Here is a 17,994-nt window from a genome sequence, read left to right as displayed (position 1 = left end):
TCTCATTTCTCTGTAAGCCTTATCCCCACCTTGGGCACCGCCCAAAAATACTTAGCACAGTGCTGCATGCATGGGACAGCTAGACACTTAGCAATATGTTGTTGACTGATCACTCTCGTGATACTTTACTTTTTCCATCTTATTTCTTTTCGCCTTCTGCCCCTCCCCTCCCCCGTTCCTTTTTTTTTTTTTTTTTTTGACAGAATTTAACTCTTTTTGCCCAGGCTGGAGTGCAATGGCATGATCTTGGCTCACTGAGACCTCTGCTTTCTGGATTCAAATGATTCTCCCGCCTCAGCCTCATGAATAGCTGGGATTATGCATGCACCACCACGCCTGGCTAATTTTGTATTTTTAGTAGAGACAGGGTTTCACCATGTTATCTAGGCTGGTCTGGAACTCTTGACCTCAGGTGATCCACCCACCTTAGCCTCCCAAAGTGCTGGGATTACAGGCATGAGCCACTGCACCTGGCCTTTTTTTTTTTTTTTTTTTGAGGCAAGTTCTTTTTCTGTCACTCAGGCTAGAGTACAATGGCATGGTCATAGCTTACTACAGCCTCCATCTCCTGAGCCCAAGTGATCCTCCTGCCTCAGCCTCCTTAGTAGCTGAGACTACAAGGCATGCATGACCATGCCCAGCTAATTTGTTTTCATTTTTAGTAGAGATGAGGCTTTGTTATCTTGCTCAGGCTCGTCTCGAACTCCTGAGCTCATGTGATCCTCCTGCCTTGGCCTCCCAAAGTGCTGGGATTACAGCGTGAGCCACTGTGTCTGGCATATTGTTGGTTTTCTTATTCGGGATAAAGAATCACTTGGTACACTCACACTGGAAGCCATGTTTCCTACTTGCTCCCTTCCCTTTGAAACATTATCCTATGCCTTCTTTATAATATGCCATGTTCAACTACCAGAGAATCATTTTTTTTTTTTAATAATTTCAACTTTTATTTTAGATTCAGGAGGTACATGTGCAGGTTTGTTATATGGGTATATTGTGTGCTGCTGAGATTTGGGGTATGGGCGATCCTGCCACCCAGATAGTGAACACAGTACCTAATAGGTAGTTTTTTAGTCCGTGTCTCCCCACTCCTCCCACCTCCCCCCACTACCACCCACTCTAGAAAGTCTGTGGTGTCTATTGTTCTCATCTTTATGTCCATGTATACTCAGTGTTTAGCTCTCACTTATAAATGAGAACATGTAGTATTTGGTTTTCTGTTACTATGTTAATTTGATGATAATGGCCTCCAGCTGCATCCATACTGCTGCAAAGGATATGGTTTCATTCCTTTTTTATGGCTGCATAGTATTCCATGGTATATATGTAGCACATTTTCTTTATCCAATCTACTATCGACAGGCTCCTAGGTTGATTCCATGTCTTTACTATTGTAAATAGCACTGAGATGACCATACAAGTGCACGTGTCTTTTTGGTGAAATGATTTATATTCCTTATTCCTTTGGGTATATACCCAGTAATGGGACTGCTGGGTCAAATGGTAATTCTGTTTTAAATTCTTTGTGAAATCACCAAATTGCTGTCCATAGTGGCTGAACTAATTTACATTCTCACCAACAGCGTATTAGTGTTCCTTTTTCTCTGCAGCCTCACTAGCATTTTTTTTTTTGTCTTTTTAATAATAGCCATTCTGACTGGTGTAAGTTGGTATCTCATAGATTTGCATTTCTACCGAGAATCTTGATATCATCAGAAACTGTTAGGCAGTTAATTTCCTCATTGTATAGTTTTGTTTTCTTGGTGGCTTCATCAGTATTATTTGCTGACTTATACACTTCTTGCCTCTCACCTTCTCTGCCAAATCTCCATGCTTTATAACCCAGACTTACCCACGGTCGAGTTCTCTAGACTTGGCTCCTCTGATTGTGTGAGATCCTCCCACATTTAGGAAAGGGGAGCTGGTATTAAATATATGTGTGAAATATTTAAAGAATAAAGTGTGGAATAGTGAAATACGGGCCCTAATGCACTAGGAGATCAGAAGGAGACAGATGGGTATGAGCTGATTGACTCAGGGACAGCTTTATAGGTACAGAGGAGATTTATTATGGATATAGGAGGATGGGTAGGATCTAGATGGGGCATGAGGAAAGAGAGGGCACTTAACAATTGGAATGAGAGTAAACAAAAGCCCCCAAACCTTTATTATTAGTAATAATGCTTGGTAGAAATGAATGGGGTATATACGTGGGAAATGGTATATAACAAGGATGTCTAGGTGGGCAAGAGGAGGACATAGTTATTTCTCAGAAGGAAGTCAATGGGTGCTATGCATGGCCACCGACCATGAATTTCTACAGCTGCTTTCTGGATCCTGCTGCGTGGTTCTCCTCAGGACGACTGCTGTCCTTGTGGCAGCCATGTCAGCTTCCTTCTTCTCCCTCCTGTTTAGCCTCCCACTGGGAAGAGCTGCTATGTAGAGACTGATTAAAATTTTCTCAAAGAGTGGCAGGATGCAGTGGCTCACGCCTGTAATCCTGAGGTGGGCAGATCACTTGAGGTCAGAAGTTCGAGACCAGTCTGGCCAACATGATGAAACCCCTGTCTCTACTAAAAATACAAAAATTAGCCAGACATGGTGGTGCACACCTGTAGTTCCAGCTACTTGGGAGGCTGAGGCAGGAGAACCGCTTGAACCCAGGAGGCCGAGGTTGCAGTGAGCCAAGATCTGTACTGCACTGTAGCCTGGGCGACAGAGTGAGACTCTGTCTCAAAAAAAAAAAAAAAAGAAAATTATTTTTCTCAAAGAATTTTTCGAATACTGTCTCATTGGATGCATGTGATAATCTTGGGCAATGCTGTTACACCAATTTACAAGTAGGAATCTGAGGTTCTTTGAGGCTAAGGAACTTTCCTGAAGCCACAAAACTGGTAAGCAGCAGAACTGGACTGTGAGGCTCTGGCCCAGATGTGGTCGGCGCTGTTTGTGGTCAGCCACGCCACACCAGAGGCCATTTGCCTGCTTTTCTGTTCATTCATTCATCCATTCACTTATTCATTCATTTTTGGTAAATCTCGTCTGACCATCTACTAAGCTCTGGGTCCCAAGTTAAGACAAAGGTAAACAAGGCCCTTTTCTTGCTCCCCGTTCCAGTTGGATGGGGATCAGAAAGGCAAAGCCGGCAGTTGCAGTCTCACATGGTAAGGGCTGTAGGGAGATGCCCAGGGTGCTATGGCTGCCCCTAGGAAGGACTTTAAGGGTGAAATTGTGCCAGGGGCTAAGGCTTCCTAGAGGAAGTGATAGCAGAGCTGAGATACCAGGAAAGATTTAAATGTTCTTTACGGAAATCAGTAACATAAAAGGCGAGAGCCGAGAGAGAGGAATGGTATATTTGGGGAATTAAAAGTAGTTGAATTTGCCTGGAATGTGAAGGGCAAGTTGGGGAATGGTGGAAGATGAAGCTAAGGACACCTTAGCTTAAATCTACCGAGGCCAGATCGTGTGTAGTTGTGGAAACGATGGTTAAGAGATCTCCACTGCTCAGAGCACAGTGAGGAACTGTTTGAAAGGTTGGGAGCCTGAGAGTGACTTGATCAAATTTGCAGCCTAGAAGAATTCCTCTGGTGCAGTGGGAAGGATGGGCTCACTGTTGCAACAGTTGTTGCAATCTGTTAAAATAGAGACATTAGTTGATAGTGTAAAGTGCAGTCGCGTAAGGTGCTTCTCTCTTCTTCAGTCTCTGCGGCAGCATTCTGGAGGAATCCAAAGGCCTCTTCCAGAGCAAAGCTAAAAATGGTGGAGAAGGGAGAAGCGGAATTTGCTGTCTTCCGTGATTTGGTTCCAAATGCACAAGCCTTGTTCTGGTTCTTTTTAACATCTGCGTGTCTCAAGTCAGGAAGATGGCTTGAAAAGCCATAATATCAGCATAGTCCTAGCGTTCAGATTACCTTCTTTCAGTTAGTTAACCAAGATAAACTTTGATTTCATTAAAATCGTGTACTTTATCTACAAGTCATGGGACTAAAAACGCCAACTCTTTAAAAAATATATACGTTTCTACAAGTTTAGAATCATTTTAAAGTATCTATCTATAGCAAATATAATTTTAAACATCCATAAAACCAAAATATAGCTCAGGATCTTTTCATTATGGTCTCGGTTCTCAAAGAGCACATTGCAAGGTAAAGCAAAGAAGCTTAGAGAAAATGTTAAGTGCTTCTTTCAGACAGGCAGAGTTTTGTCAATGTGGCTGAACGTTTGGACTCACAGAGCTGCTTTTTTTCTACGTAAAGAAAACTCTTCTCTTGCAGACCCCTCTACATTTTTCTCATAAGCAATTCTCTTTAGAGACTACTTCTCCAGTTTATCCCTTCCTTCCCCTCCAAAAAGAGAGATGAGAAATTATCTCAAGGAGCTGGCAGGACAGAATCAGAAGCAAGAGGGTGTGGGTGTGGAATAAGTCAGTGCAGATCCAGGTCCTTGCCGTCGCTGGAGATCTCTGAACTTTGCCGCCTCCCTCTTTGCTGAGGTCCCTCAGGTGGCCTCATTGTTTCTATCACCTTGGTAGAAAGCCTGTGTGAAGTCCTTGCCTGCCTGGCAGTCTCGTTGCCATGGAAACTTCCATTCCACACACCTGATTCACACATCACGCTTGGCTAAGTCCAGACAGAGGTCACAGACTGGCATTTGCCCTTTGTTTCCCCTTCTTGTGTTTTCCAGGCACTTAAAAATGGATACAGAAAGACTAGAGGGTGGGCAGTGTTGTGTGTAAGAACGCTTTGTTGTCAACTGTAGATGTTTGTGAGGAAAAAAGCAAAACAAACAAACAAAAAACCTTGTAAATGGAAGAGCAGAGCAAATGGCAAAGTGTTCATATAGTTCTAACCTTCTTGTAAGAAGGCAAAGTTTTAATCCTGTAATGTGTCTGAAAGTGACTTTTTTTCTGGATTTCTAGGTGAGATTGGAAATGGGTATAACAGATTCCAGAGTCTGCGGCTTCACAGGGCGTTTTCTGTCCCATTTCACCAAGTTGCTCTTACACTCTAGGATTGCATTGCGGGTTCAGGTAAACCATCCCTGACAGCTGTATGTGAAGAATCAAATTCTCTGATGTTGCTTTCTATACTTCAGCTTTACTTTTACATAAAGTGTAATGCTTTAGAAAGCATAAATACTTTTGAGGAAATTATCCTTCATTAGAGGTCAGTACATTTGCTGGAGTAGTTTTCTGTTTACCTTCTGATTTTTTCTTCTTCCCATGTAACTTCTTTAATATATAACTTAGAGAAAAGGACCCTGTAGGAAGGCAGATTATTAATGTTCTTGCCCAACCAGAATTTCTCTTTCTTTGGTTGAGTCGTTTTCTTTTGATTCTTGTTTATAAAGCTGAGATTTAGAGATTAAAAAAAAAAAAAAGACTTTCAAAGGGACATGGGACACAGCATTCAGCCCTCCTAAAACATTAAGTTGGCCAGGTGCGGTGGCTCACGCCTGTAATCCCAGCACTTTGGGAGGCTGAGGCGGGCAGATCACGAGGTCAGGAGTTCAAGACCAGCCTGGCCAACATGGTGAAACCCCGTCTGTACTAAAAATACAAAAATTAGCTGGGCATGGTGGCGTGTGCCTGTAATCCCAGTTACTTGGGAGGCTAAGGCAGGAGAATCGCTTGAACCCAGGAGGTGGAGGTTGCAGTGAGCTGAGATCGTGCCACTGCACTCCAGCCTGGGCTACAGAGTGAGACTCTGTGTAAAAACAAACAAACAAACAAACAAAAAACCCACATTAGGTTTCAGACATTACGTGCAGTGCAGTTATCATGTCTTGGCAGTCGGATTAGCTAGTGAGTTTCTGTTTGCCCTTACCTCCACTGACGCTTCTGTTTCTTCTCATTTGTCAGTATTCCTCCTGTTTAGATGGCCTTGATTTACAAAATATTCCCTTCCTACCAGCAACCAACCAGACCTGGGTTTCAAATCTCATCTACCTTGTGTCCTTGGATGAAATTATTAGCCTCTGTTGTCTCGTCTGTGAAATGGCGTTAATAATACAAAACTGCTGTAAAAAATAATGTAATTTTTAAAGTAGATTGCAAGATACCTACCACATAATATCTATTGTTACTATTATCCTGTTAGATCAGTTTAGAAATAACATTTATAGCATCTGAAAGCATATGCTTGCTCTCAGTATTACTAAGTTTGGTGTTCTTGACTTTAGCCAAGGTAAGGACAGGTTGGGGCTAAGTATATGGATGGTGGATGGAAAGAAATTGTAATTTTTACAAAAAATAGAGCATGTACACACACATTCTCCTTGTCTTTTTTTCATTTGTGTACTCACCCTCAGTCTGTTTTTTGAATCTTCCTGCAAGTTCAAGTGGCAAAATGAAAAGGTTGTACAAGTATTGGAAGATAAAATATTGTCATAGAAACATTTAGTGAGCAGTGGCCCTGCTCTGTCAACATTTCCAGGCAGTCATAGGGGTACATGTGTGAATTCCCGTTCTCATGACCTGAAGGCCATTCTAATCCTCTCATTCTAATCCCCTGGATCCTCACCTCCTTCCCTTTCCTCTCACTGTTCTCACATTTTCTCCTCGTTTTTCCTCCTCTCCTCTCCTCCTCCTTTTCTCCCCGTCTTCCATTTCCTCCCCCTTCTCCCCCTCCTCCTTGTCTTTTTCTTCTTTTTTTAAAACTGTGGTAAAATATACCTGCCACAGAACTTACCATCTTAACTGTTTGTACGTTTATGGTTCTGCAACATTACGAACTTCCACATTTTTTGCAACCATCACCATACTCCATCTCTTGAACTTTTGATCTTTCCAGACTGAAACTCTGTACCCATTAAACTCTGACTCCCCATGCCCTCCTCCCACCACAGCCGCTGGAAACCACCATTCTACTTTCTGTCTCTAGGAATTTGACCACTTTTGGTATCTCATATAAGTAGAGTCATATAGTATGTGTTCTTTTGTGACTGACTCACTTCACTTAGCATAATTAGCCTTCAAGGATCATCCCTGTTGTAGCATATATCAGAATTTCATTCCTTTTTAAGGCTGAATCATATTCGATTGTATGTATTAATATATACCACATTTTTGCTTATCCATTTATCCATCGACAGACACTTGTGTGGCTTCCACATTTAGTATTTGTGAATAGTGCTGCTATGAACATGGGTGTACTCATATCCCTTCAAGAGCCTGCTTCAATTCTTTTGGGTACATACTCAGGAGTGGAACTATTGGATTATATGGTAATTGTATTTCTAATTTTTTGAGGAACTCCCATACCGTTTTCCACAATGGCTGTACCATTTTACATTCCAACCAACAGTGCACAAGGGCTGCAGTTCTTCCACCTTTTCACCAACATTTATTTTCTGATTTTTCGATAGTAGTCATTCAAATGGGCATGAGATGGTATCTCGAAGTTTTGATTGCATTTCCTTAGTGATTAGTTATGTTGAGCATCTTTTCATGTGCTTATTGGCCATTTGTATATCTTCTTTGGAGAAATATCTATTCAGTTCCCTTGCCTGTCTCTTAGGTTGTTTGTTTTGTTGTTGTTGAATTTTTAGGTGTTATTTGTGTATTCTGAATATGAATCCCTTATCAGAAATATGATTTGCAAATATTTTCTCCCATTCTGTGGGTGGCCTTTTTACTCTGTTGGCTTTTGATGCACAAAATTTAAAATTTTTAAATGAAGGCTAATTTATCTATTCTTTTCCTTTTGTTGCTTATGCCTTTGGCGTCATAGCCAAGAAATAACTGCCATATCCAATGGCATGAAGCTTTTGTCCCATTTTCTTCTAAGAGATTTATAGATTTAGGTCTTCTGCTTAGGTCTGTGTTCCATTTTGAGTTAATTTTTGTATATGGTGTTATGTAAAGTCCAACTTCATTCTTTCACTTGTGGACATTTCATTTTCCCAGCACCATTTGTTGAAAATGTTGCCCCTTCCCATTGGGTGGTCTCGGCATCCTTGTCAAAAATCATTTGACCATATATGTGAGGGTTTATTTCTGGGTTTTCTATTCTGCTGGTGCATCTCTCTGTCTTTATGCTAGTATCACCATGTTTTGATCACTGTAGCTTTGTAGTAAGTTTTGAAGTCAGGAAGTGTGAATCCTTCAGCTTTGTTCTTTTTCAAGATTTTTTTTTCTAATTAGGATCCTTTGAGAGTCCCTATGGATTTTAGAATGGATTTTTCTCTTTCTGCAAAAATTGTCATTGGGATTTTGGTAGAGATTGCATTGAATCTACAGATTGCTTTGGGTGGTATATCTTAACAGTATGAAATTTTCTAATTCATGAACATGGTATATGTTTTTATGTATTTATGTCTTTTTAAATTTCTTTCAGAAAGTTTTTATTGTATAAATCTCTTAACTCCTTGATTAATTCCTAAGTATTTCATTGTTTTTGATGCTATTATAAATGGAACCATTTTTGTAATTTCCTTTTCAGATTGTTCATTGTTAGTATATATAAATGCAACTTATTTTTATGTGTTGGCTTTGTATCCTGCTACTTTATTGAATTTATTAGCTCTAACAATTTTTTGAGTGCGGGATCGGGGGTTCTTTTGGAGATAAGATCAGATCATTTGCAAACAGAAATAGTTTTACTTTTCCTTTCCAATTTGGATGGCCTTTATTTTGTTTTCTTGCCTAATTGCTCTGGCTAGAGCTTCTTGTACCATGTTGAATAGAAGTGGTGAAAGCAGGCATCCTTGCCTTATTTCTGATCTTAGAGTAAATGCTTTTAGTCTTTTACCATTATGATGTTAGCTATGGGTTTTTTCATATATGGATTTTATTATAATGAGGTAGATATCTTTCTAGTATGTTGAGTATTTTCAACATGAAAGGGTATTGAATTTTGTCAAGTCCTTTTTCTGAATCAACCACATTGAGATGATCATGTGGTTTTAGTCTTTCATTCTGTTAACATTATATATTACATCAATTTTTCTATGTTAAACCATCCTTGCATTTCAGGACTGAATCTCATTTGGTTGTGGTGTATAATTCTTTTAATATTCTGCTGAACTCAGATGGCTAGTATTTTGTTGAGAGTTTTTACAACAGTGTTTATAAGGGATATTGGTCTATAGTTTTCTTTCTTTTTCTGGCTTTGGTATCACGGTAATACTGGCCTCATAGAATGAATTAAAAAGTGTTTTATCAGCTGGGTGCAGTGGCTCACACCTGTAATCCCAGGACTTTGGGAGGCCGAGGTGGGTGGATCACCTGAGGTCAGGAGTTCAAGACCAGCCTGGCCAACATGGTGAAACCCCATCTCTACTAAGAATACAAAAATTAGCCGGGCATGGTGGTGTGCATTGGTAGTCCCAGCTACTGAGGCAGGAGAATCACTCGAACCCAGGAAGCAGAAGCTGCCATGAGCTGAGATTGTGCCGCTGCACTCCAGCCTGGGCAACAGAGTAAGACTCAGTTTCAAAAGACAAACAAACAAAAAACGTGTTTTATCTTCTTCAGTATTTTGAAAGAATTTGAGAAAGATCAGTGTTAATTATTTATTTTTATTTTTATTTTTTGAGACAGAGTTTCACTCTTGTTGTCCAGGCTGGAGTGCAATGGTGCAATCTCAGCTCATTGCAACCTCTGCCTCCCAGGTTCAAGCGATTCTCCTGCCTCAGCCTCCCGAGTAGCTGGGATTACAGGCATGCGCCACCATGCCCAGCTATTTTTTGTATTTTTCAGTAGAGACAGGGTTTCATCATGTTGGCCAGGCTGGTCTTAAATACCTGACCTCAGGTGATCCACCTGCCTCAGTCTCCTAAAGTGCTGGGATTACAGGCGTGAGCCACTGCGCCTGGCTTACTTCTTTAAATGTTTGGTGGAAGGTTGTGCATTTTTAAAAACAGTTTTAAAGAACATATTTAATCAGCTGAACTGAGGGAATCGTTACATTTAGGATAAAGAGAAGTTTGGAAAACTGTGGGGTTTCCAGATTCATTGTTTTATCTCCAAGTGACAATTCCCTTCTGCTCTCCCAAGTCTTTACCACAGGACTGAAGATTGAGTTTGGCCTCTGTGATGTGGCCTGGCCGACAGTCTGTTGCTCTCTCATCCTTTAGGAGTCCTGGGTGATTAGTAAGCGTTTTCTCACAGCAAATGATTCAGAATGAAATGTAGTTCCAGATACAAAAATTATTTCTGAAAATAACCTCACTTCTTTAAAACCATTTCTATTATATGTTGATTTAAAAGCATTTATACTGGTCTCCAGTCAACTTTCTCTTTCTCTTGGTGTTCCTTCCTCCATCCCTCTCCCCACTCTCTTTCTCTCTCTTGCCTGCCCGCCTGCCTGCCTGCCCGACCCCCTCCCTTCCTTCCTCCCTCCCTCTCTTCCTTCCTTCCTTCCTTCCTTCCTTCCTTCCTTCTTTCCTCCCTCCCTCCCTCCCTCCCTCCCTCCCTCATGGAATACCCAGAACAATACTATCTAATAGACATAGAATATAAGCCACATGTGTAGCCATGCTAAAAAAAAAAAAAGAGAATTAGGTGAAATTGATTTTAATAACACACTTTATTTAACCTAATATATCCAAAATATTATTTCAATATTTAATTAATATAAAAATTAATGAGATATTTAACTGTATTTTTCATAGTAAGTCTGTGAAATCCACTGTGCTTTTTAAACTCGAGATACATCTCAGTTTGGACTGATCACATTTCAAGGGCTCAAGAGCCACATGTGTCTAGTGACCACTGTATTAGACAGTGCAGATCTAGTGTATTCGGTACCAAGCACATAAAGTCCAGAAAAGGGCAGCCCTCCACTTTGCTTCATAGACAGGACAGATCAATAAAAGATGAATGATGGCTGTGAGTACCTGGGGAGGAGCTGTGCATAGAGTATTAGGGAAGCCCAGAGGAGGGGCTCCAAAGGCAGAGCTGTGAGCTGGGGCCTCCCTGCAACTTACTTGGCTTGTTCACTACCACTAGATCTCATTTCTTTGAACTAGTCCCCTGTGGGGAGGCAACTGAGCTGGAGTTTGGCATGGGCCCCAGTCCATCAGACATTAACTTTTTGCCTCATGTATTAAGAGAGCCACTGGCAAGTTCATGTTTAATTACAGGCTCTGCTCTGGCCACAGGTTTGGGAGCTGGGATTTTGGAATCACAACCTCACTGCTTTCTGTTCTGGTCTGCCTTTCATTCCCACACACAGGATGGCTCATCTAGCTTCCTGGAGATTGCTCTCCAGCTAGGTGCACCTCCTTGCTTCTTTTTACTGCAGTGCTCAGAGGAAGGTTTAAAGTGTGACTGAGGGAAGGGAAGGAAGAAAACATTTTTATTTTCTTCTTTGTCTAGACACCTCCCCTACTCATCTCTGGGAGGCAGCACCAAGAGCTCTGGTTGTTAATGGAAAGGTCATCAGGTGGCCTTCTGTGGATCCACCCTGTCCCCACCCTGGCCACTCTGCCTGATCTGCTTCTCAGGGACTTAGAGAGGTAGTTAATGTGGATGGTGTGGCTCCAGCAGTTAGGCAAGTGTGTGTATGTCCCCAGGCTCCCTGCGTGGGGAAGGGTGGTAGAGAGATGTTTACAGATATCCAGCCAGGAAGTGCAAGGGAAGAGGAGGAGCTGTTTGCACTTATCCTCCTACCTCCTTTTGGCTTTCTCTTCTGGCATTGCCTACAGCCAAAAAGGGATGGGAATTTGGCAAAGTGAAAGTATCTCATTGTACTTCCCCACCCCTCCGCCTCACCTCCCTTCTAAGACTTTTTTCTACCCAGGTCACTTAATACTCAAAGACTGCAAATTCCTTTCCTACTGCTGATGTGGAAGAAGCTTGGAAACATGTTCCTTTCCAGGAGATGAGTGATACGGCAGAAAGACGGGTCAGATGAGGCCAAGGGATTGGCGCCAGAGTCTTACCAAACTTGCAGGCAGCTTGTGACTGCGGGCATGCTGTGCTGATGGAGGAGGGGAGGCCTGGGGGCTCCATGCTGTCGGGATTCCTCCCTTGATAAACAGAGTCAAGGTGGGTAGGGGGACCTTGTGAGAGGTGTCCAGCCCTTTAGAAGATTCTATTAGCATGTGTTGGCTTGTTAAATGATCTACCCATTGAGGTTGGGGGCCTGGTCCAAGACTCTGCTTCTGATACCACCTAATCTCTTTTAATATTTGAACTGTATACTATTAACATAGATTTCTTTGGGAATTGTATACACTTTCCACCACAGGGAATCAAATCCAGCGTATAAAGATGGCAAGAATCTCAGTAATTACCTAAATTCATGAAGAAGCCAAAGTAAAAATATTTCTTCTCTTGGGAATAATAAAATAAAATAATAACATAAAATAAAATAGATGAGTTGAATAGCTCTTCTCCTTACCCCACACTTACAAACCTCCTAAAACTCAAAATTAATGTTACAATGCACATTAGCAGATAGCATTTTTATTGATAAGTGTTAAATTAAGGAGTTAACACTGAGAAATTGAAACTGATTAAGAAAATGGAAAAGACCACAGTATTTGAATGTTACATATGCATACTTATATTGTACTGTAGATAATGAAATAAGATCATTGTTACTGGTGCAGCCTGTGGTCAAATGCATTTTTTTTTTCGAGACAGGGTCTCTTTCTGTCGCCCACATTGGAATGCTGAAGTACAGCAGTGCAATCATGGCTTACTGCAGCCTTGATCTCCCAGCTGCTCAAGTGATCCTCGCACCTCAGTTTCTTGAGTAGCTGGGACTACAGGCATGCAATACTGTTCCTGGCTAATTTTTTAAATCTATTTCTTTTGTAGAGACAGGTTTGCAGCTCAGGCTGGTCATATGCATTTTGACACCCCAAAATATTTTGAATTATTCTTAGTTTCAGTAGATGAGATGAGTGATCATTTGAGTTCCTTCAACAGGTCATTAGCCCAGACCAGAAGCGAGCTGTGATGATAACATAGGCTGTGGGCAGGCAGGCAGGCACCATGAGGCACAGTGAGAGCACCAAGACTGTGGGCTCTGGGTTTGAATCCTGGCTGCACTACTAATCAGCCCTGTGCAAGTTAGTCAGCCTCTCTTAACCTCATTTATTTTCTGTAAAAATGGGAATTGTAGATTTATATTTATGGAAATCATATAAGATGATCTGTGTAAAATACTTAGGCCACAGTACCTGGCAAATATTAAATTCTGAGGAAATAGTAATTGCTATTATTACTACTTCAGCTCTGAAAATGCTGTTTTCTTGACAGTAAATGGCTGTTTTGTTTATTTCTGCCAGTAGCAAAGCAATACATTGATTGTTTAATGCCTTCTTGGCCTCTTTGAAAATGTTTAAAATTATGTTTACTTTTTCTTTATATCATTGCAGGTTTTGTGTGTGTGTGTGTGTGTGTGTGTGTGTGTGTGTGTCTGTGAGTGAGTGCATTTTGGGAGGCCAGTAATTACCCTGTGCAGTTGGAGCTGCCCAAACAGTCTTTCCCATGGCAACTGAAAAAATAAAAAATAAAAGCAAAAACTTTGAGGTTACATAATTGCCTTCAATAGACTAGGAGGAGTGTAGAGATCATGACTTTTTTTTTGTGGGTTTTGGTGTTCTTTTGGTTTAAGGTGTTGGGTGAAGATACAGAGGTCCTACTGAGTAACTGAACAGGATGCTGTTGCTTGCTTTGAAGTGAATAAATTGGTCAAAAGTACAAGTGGGAGGGGAAGTTGAGGTTTAATGAAGGAGGGCCATTATTAATGTTTCCATGGTTTTAGCAGTTTAAAAGTTGGGAGTTTAAATAAGGTTGTTAGTTGTGGGGAAAACGGCCCACAGACATTCAAACATAGTTGAAGTTTAGTCTTTCAGTCTTCATTTTAATCTGAAAGTAGGGAGCCAAGGCTTCTGAATCACACAGCAAAGGGATTGCTTCATAACTTTAACAGTCTGAATGCTAATTATTGCATGCTCATAATGGCATAAGATTTGCATAGCTCCACCGCTCTCATCAAATCCCAATTATCTGAAGATTGTTTTTCTTGGGAAGCAAAAGAATATTATAATTTTTGGATTTCTTTTAATCTTCCAAAAAGATTTATATTCATCCCCTTAAAACCTGGGTGTAACCAAAGGCACTAGGGTCCAAAGAACAGGTGTTGTCTTTCCAGAACATCCATAAAATGATCCCTGTATACATTCTCTTTGTATCTCTTGTGTAGGGATTAACATGGAAGGCTTCATTATTTGATTGGAAAGTAGGTTTGACTTTTCCACTGGAGATTTGATACTCTTAGCTCCAGAACCAAGAAAGAGAAGACTATTAGACTTTCCTTGCCCACCACCCCCTCCCCAACCCTGCCAAATGTATGCTAAGCCTATATTTTATTTCCAACCAATTTGTTGCAAATAAATTGGTTACTTATTTATTTATTGGTTTTTCTCTTCAGAGACCCGAAAGATCACATAATGCCAACTCTGTGTTATTGATAATAATCTGGGCATAGGAAGAACATGGAGAGTTGAAATCCACAAATTCTCCTAAAACCCAACATTCAAAACCTCTTCTGCTCAGCTCTTTATATGTGAGCAAAGGAAAGGAGAATGAGAGATAAGATATTAAATGAGTACACGTGGCTCAGGGCACTTGGTGTCAGAAACTCTGTGTTATAATCCAGCCTCTTCCAGTTACCTAGTGAGCACTGGGAAATTTTTGTACCTCCCTGAGTTCTCCCTTTATCATTTGTCAAATGATGAAAGAACACTTTAGTCTTGTGGTTGTTGTATTAGATGAGATACGATACATGTGACAATTTGTAAATTTTGGGGCACTCTCTATGTGGTGCTCACACTTTGTGTCATCTGATAGAGAGGAGGAGGAAGCATATACAACTAGTAGCCTGAGTAAATATTGGTTATTGTTTACTTCCAAATCGCCAAGAATAGGCTGTAAACCAACAGTCTTCCTTGTTTAACCTCCATCAACTACAGTTGTGTCAAGGCCCCCAAATTGCAATTAGTAAGACAACAAACAATAAATGCAAAATCCATATTTGTATTCTTCTTCCTTAACTTTTTTCATTCATGGTGGTCAATTGAGGTTGTTAACCTAACTGACCTGCAAGGATAAACAAATGAGTTTTTTTTTGTTTTTTTTTTTTAATCCTTTCTGGGAATCCTAAATAACCAGTTTCAGTTGTTGTAAGTTGTGGGAGCTGGGAATTTGTTTTCTCCCCAGTACTGGATGGACCCTTTTACAGTGGCACACTGGGAAACCAAATTTGAAACTCGAAGGAGAAATGGAACAGTGACAGTTTCCTTTAACCTGAGCTCAGGGCTTTGGCAACAGCTCTGCTCCAAGTTTCTGTTCTATCTAGTTCTGCCTGGAACTTAGATAAAGGAAAGCTTTCTGTATCTTCCATCATCCTTGCCTTGTTCTAATGTAGCAGGAGTAAGTCCTTCCTAATAATGTTGCTTTTTTTTTTTTTTTCTGAGATGGAGTGTTGCTCTGTTGCCCAGGTTGGAGTGCAGTGGCACGATCTCGGCTCACTGCAACCTCCACCTCCCACGTTCAAGCATGTCTTCTGCCTCAGCCTCCCGAATAGCTGGGATTACAGGTACATGCCACCACACCCAGCTAATGTTTGTATTTTTAGTAGATATGGGGTTTCACCATGTTGGCAAACCATGGTTGATCACCAGTAATTCCTGACCTGGTGATCCACCCCCCTGGGCCTCCCAAAGTGCTAGGATTACAGGCGTGAGCCACTGCACCTGGCCGCTCTTTTTTTTTTTTTTGGCCTTCACTTTATTAAAGAGTGAGAGTTTTCTTTTACATTTTTTCTCATTGCTCTCTCCAGTGATTTTTGTTGAAACCAGTATGGAATAGTCACCTTTCCTTAGTGTGTGCGCCCATGGTGCATTACACATGGCACCTCTCCTTGCAGGGGCCACACTCTATCACAACAACCAGTGTCCTCATCTCTCCTAGGCCTTGCTCCTGGCCCAGCCCTGAGCACATACTCTGCCATATCCGAACCCTTGATCAATTCTGAAAGCAATTTATTAACTTCCAGCCATGAGAAAGATGTGAATTAGTGGTCAGGGTAAAAATTGTAGGCATAGTTTGAAAATTCATTCCAGTGACATAATGAAAAATTTCATCAGGAGTCAAGATTGGAGATCTCTTTTTGGCTTTGCAACTGAGTAAATGTGGCAAAGTAACTTGATGTCTATGTACTTCAGATTCTTATTTATAAAATTGGACTGAATTAACATGACTGAATTAACACAACAGCATTGTAATTCTGTGTCTTTAAGTCCCATACAACTATCCATAGTTTAGTTGTCTGATTAGGGATTATAATATTTGCGTCTTATGTAACCTAAAGAATATCTTATGTTATTCAAGACTGCTCATTTTCATTGACGTGCTGAATACTCAAAGCACATAGTTTTTCAAGACTATGACTATTCTCCCCTGTCTTGTGAAGGAGAATGGTAAGGGCCAGTTTCCTCATGAAAGCAACTGAAGAAACTGAAGTAAACATGTCTTTTTTTTTGAGCGGGAGTCTTGCTCTGTTGCCCAGGCTGGAGTACAGTGGTATGATCTTGGCTCACTGAAGCCTCTGCCTCCCACTTTTAAGCAATTCTCCTGCCTCAGCCTCCCAAGTAGCTGGGATTACAGGCGCCCACCACCATGCCTGACTCATTTTTGTACTTTTAGTAGAAACTGGTTTCATCATATTGGCCAGGCTGGTCTCGAACTCCTGACCTCAGGTGATCCGCCCACCTCAGCCTCCCAAAGTGCTGGTATTACAGGTGTGAGCCACCACGCCTGGTCAAGACATGTCTTTTATCCGATCTTTGGAAAGGAGACTGTATAACAAACAAACAAAAAAATCTTCTAAGCTGAGTTCAGTAATAGATGTTGCTTTTGGACTCACTTCTTTTGGAAGCTTTAAAAATGGGATCATGAGATCAGAATGTTACGTAGGTATTCTCTGAAGACAGAATTGTATTTGTCCTTCTAATACCCATCTCTCAAACTTATCAAGTGTTTAGTTGCTTCTCGTTAACATAAGCCTCTGTTGGTAGTTTGTGTATTCTTTTCAGAAGAAATGTAGGAAAAAATATCTAGGGGCTTATGAAAGCTACCGAAATATAGTTGGAAGGTAGATGTGTTCCCTTAGAAAGATTTATATAGAAACCTGTTTTCTAGAAAGATGAACAAACAATGAGCCAGACTGTCCTTGTTCTTGTTTTAAAATAAACATATTTGTAGACCTGTAATTGGTTCCTGATGAGCAATACATGAAGCTGTTTAAGGCATGAAGCTTTGCATTGGTATGGAACCAACTGAATAAAACTTGTTTATAACCTTGTATACCTTTCCAACATAAACACCATTTCTGGAGTTAATCATTTTTGTACTGCTTTATACCTAATATCATGTGACAGCTTTTTCTTTTGCATTTTTTCTGACCTGGATTGCTAGCTAGGCATTTGTATATTTTGATGGTGATTTTCTAGGTTATCCTTTTACATGCTAAATTGGCATAAGCCAGAATATTATATTTTATACTTGTCAAAGGATAGCACATATTATTACTGTATCCTAACTAGGGCTCTCTGTTTTGTTTTGTTTTTTTAAACTGCTTCAACTTTCTACCTGTGTATAAGCAAGTATACCTTTTAAGTGAATGCTTGGATCGAGGAACCAGGAAGTGTTTTTTACTTATCAGTATTGCCTCCCACCTGAAATAGTTCATTTCCTTAGAGGATGTTATGGAGTTTAGTTGTCCATGAATCTGTTTTTGTGGATTGTATTGAAGAAGATGAGTACCACCATGCATTTTTTTCTAAGAGTAAAATTGTAACTATCAGTATGATTATATTTTACTTTTTTTGGTGCATTTAGTGGGTTTCATTAAAACTGATCTTGGATTTTCACAATATAGGAGAGTGGGGTGTTTTTGTAGGAGATGATGTCTGCATACAGGAGATTGTCATTATAAATATGATGTATCCTGGAAATTTTGGAAAGTTGGAAAG

At 40.6% G+C, this 17,994-nt stretch overlaps 1 long non-coding RNA gene across 1 annotated transcript in view; it reads left to right on the top strand.

The window, feature by feature from the left end:
• Nucleotides 1-4,677: 4,677 nt before the first annotated feature.
• Nucleotides 4,678-17,994, top strand: part of LOC129473283 (uncharacterized) — a 75,680-nt gene continuing 62,363 nt past the window's right edge. Inside the window, exons 1-2 of the long non-coding RNA XR_008654236.2 lie at nucleotides 4,678-4,731; nucleotides 4,919-5,029. This is a non-coding gene — a long non-coding RNA (uncharacterized lncRNA). The remainder of the gene's footprint in view (nucleotides 4,732-4,918; nucleotides 5,030-17,994) is intronic.

The sequence above is a fragment of the Symphalangus syndactylus genome, chromosome 23 (assembly GCF_028878055.3).
Source record: "Symphalangus syndactylus isolate Jambi chromosome 23, NHGRI_mSymSyn1-v2.1_pri, whole genome shotgun sequence".
Lineage (NCBI taxonomy): Eukaryota > Metazoa > Chordata > Mammalia > Primates > Hylobatidae > Symphalangus > Symphalangus syndactylus.
The sequence above is the reverse complement of the archived record's forward strand: the minus strand, read 5'-3'. Positions and strand labels throughout refer to the sequence as shown.